General features: G+C 40.3%; 1 protein-coding gene across 4 annotated transcripts in view; it reads right to left on the bottom strand.

Annotated features, from left to right (window-relative positions):
- The window catches only part of LOC138300358 (zinc finger matrin-type protein 4-like), a 1,123,322-nt gene that overhangs the window by 661,219 nt on the left and 459,349 nt on the right, over positions 1-2,754 (bottom strand). The window lies entirely within an intron of this gene.

The following is a 2,754-nucleotide window of genomic DNA, read 5'->3' as shown; positions in this document are numbered from 1 at the left end:
GATGACGAAGACTGTCTTAGGTTGCTGATCTACTTGAGGAGAGGTATACCATCATTGTCAATGATTGCTGTCTATTTGCTTTTGTTTCTAGGTACCGACCGCTACTTTGATAGAGCCATAGTTACATGTTTTCCAAATTCAAGTTGACTTAATTGTTTTGCATGAAGTCCAAACATGCTATTCTAATTTGATGTTAGTTAGGATCCTCACTAATGAAGTTTGCTACACGGAATAACAGTTGATGTTTTTTCTTTGCTGATTTCAAAATGTATGTTATATCATTGCACAGTTATTCTTGCTATTAATTTGTACTGTAACTTTAGAATGTGTAGTAGCTCAAGCTTTGATTAGATTGCGATTCTTTCACTGTTTTGGTCAGCCCGTGATGTTTCTGTATGTTTATCATTTAATTTTGAGATTGAGTTAAGTAACATTAGCATTGTTAATATAAGGAAATAAACATTCTAACTTTTACATAAAGGTATGTTATTTCTGACTGCAAGGTCATGGTGTGTGACAATTACTGACGCCTATTGATTACTAATGTTATTGATCTGTGCATGTATGGGATATATGGTGGGAAAGCCTTGAAGTCAGTCAAAAGGTTCATCGACCTATTCGCGTCTCCTTGTAAGTTTACATATTAAGGTGTTACTCACTAACAGATGTGCTTGAGGTTGTAGAGTGAATGTCCATTCCTTTGCTGAGGGAAGCAGATGTTTGATTGGATGAAGGATGCCCAGTTAAGGAGTGTTTATTGGCCCCTTTTAATGTGGGGTACGGTGTGGTACAATGGATCTGGGCTGTTTTAAGAAGGAGGGAAGCAGACTTAAGCTACCACCACACTGAACATGTGCTCTTGTCAAGGGCTGAGCGTAGAGGTTGATTTGCTTCTTTCCTAGAGGTTTCAAGTAAGGGTGACCTTTTCCAGAAGCCACTATTTATTTCCCTGCAACAAAAGTGACACAGAAGAAGTGCCAATAGCTCCATTATGTAACATACTGAAGGCTTAAGAAACTTTCTGACTGTTAAGGACGGACTGCGAGCCAGAACTGAAGCTCAATTTTCAGGAGTGGATGTTTTGAACTGAAGTTACTGAATGTTACTGTATACGTTTTCAAGGTATGCAGTACTTGAATTTACATGCTTGAAGCTTAAAACTAGAGGTTTCAGAATTGGATTGTCAAAAATGGAGTTCGGAGAGGTAATATGATAGAAGATTGACTGGTGCAAAACATTGGGGGTTCAGACTATATGGTGAGGGTGAATATAATTCCTTAACTGCTTTAGTGAGGATAAACAAAGAGGGCACTAGAGACTTCTTGAATCATACAACACTAAAGGTTGATGGGGTCGCAAGCCAGACCAAGGAGGGAAGAGATGCCCACGAGTGGTGACCTTGAGTGATGATCGCATGGGCTGAGGCCCTTCAGGGATAAGAGCTAGAGGCGATATATTAGGATATCTCTCTGTGAGTGGTGGCGAGGAGACTGGTGTTTGTAAGTTGTGTACCAATGCCATTTTATTGCCTGAGTTTGGTGTTTTTGTCCAAAAGAATTCCGTAATGGCTGCGTAGTGTTCGAAGGATTGATAATGTAGGATAACGTTTCTCGTTAATTCTTCTGATCGCATTAACGCAGAAACTGAGAATGTCGTCTTCTCTGGGCACTTTGCAAATTCCCTTTTGTGTCCTACCCACCAGCTAAAAACGTCTGTGTTTGCTATGTACTATCTCCGTCTAAGAAGATAAACTAGACGCATTAAAAATTTGATTCGCCACGCACAGTAAGCCGTTTCTACAGGTGCTACAGTTCACTTTAAGAGCTAACCAAACGTTGGTAATTATGTATACCTTGTTTTCAAAAGTTGTAAACAAGGAAGGAAATGAATGATCAAATATTGTCCTTAGAACCTTTGAGTATTTAATAACAATGTGAATACTGCAGCAGGGCAGTCAGGCACTGCAGGTAAAGTGCCTGTTTGACTGGGTGAAGTTTAAAAGCAAGAACCTCCAATTAAACGAGGTTTGGAGAGCTGTGTCTGCCCCAACCAACATCAATGTCATCTTAGATTAGTGTCTGTTAAACCCAGGGTGGCTCTCCCCTCCTGCTAATCTAACACAGATTGTGTTTCCCTCTCTGCAGGCTCATAATGAATGACAACGTCCCTTGCATATTGCATCAGCACAGATGGCTTGAAATACCGTGATAAGAAATAATGTATGAATTTCTTGGTTCCGACAGGGGCATCTCGCCTGTTTTCACTAATCCATCGCCAGATCTAAAGTTTCCTGCTACCATGGCTCATTCATTACACAAAAACTATGTCGTCTTCTTACTCCTTGCTAAAAATCTCACAGTGTCCCTTTCACTCCCAGACTTGCCTGCCTCCACCGGGGATTAAGATTACCTGTTATGTGATGCTTCAGACAGCATTTCAGCATTTTTAGCACTTATATTTACTGATGTTTAATTTACCGACCTCCGAAGGATGAGCATGTGAGTTGGCTTTATGAGCATGCAGGTCACAGCAGATGTCAGCAGCACATGCCTGTGCATAGTTAATAGATGCATTTATTAGTCAAGCGTTTCTGGTGACCAACTTTTCACATAAAAATCCTAAAACTTTGTATGTGTTCACTCACTCCTCTGCACAGTGGGCGTGATATGTCTTTTTTATTGGAGAGAGAAAATCTTCAGGCAGATACGGTGGACTTTCAAGCTCATCTTTGCAAAGCATCTTTTTTTTGCAGAA

This window comes from Pleurodeles waltl, chromosome 6, assembly GCF_031143425.1.
Source record: "Pleurodeles waltl isolate 20211129_DDA chromosome 6, aPleWal1.hap1.20221129, whole genome shotgun sequence".
Classification (NCBI taxonomy): Eukaryota; Metazoa; Chordata; class Amphibia; order Caudata; family Salamandridae; genus Pleurodeles; species Pleurodeles waltl.
The sequence above is the reverse complement of the archived record's forward strand: the minus strand, read 5'-3'. Positions and strand labels throughout refer to the sequence as shown.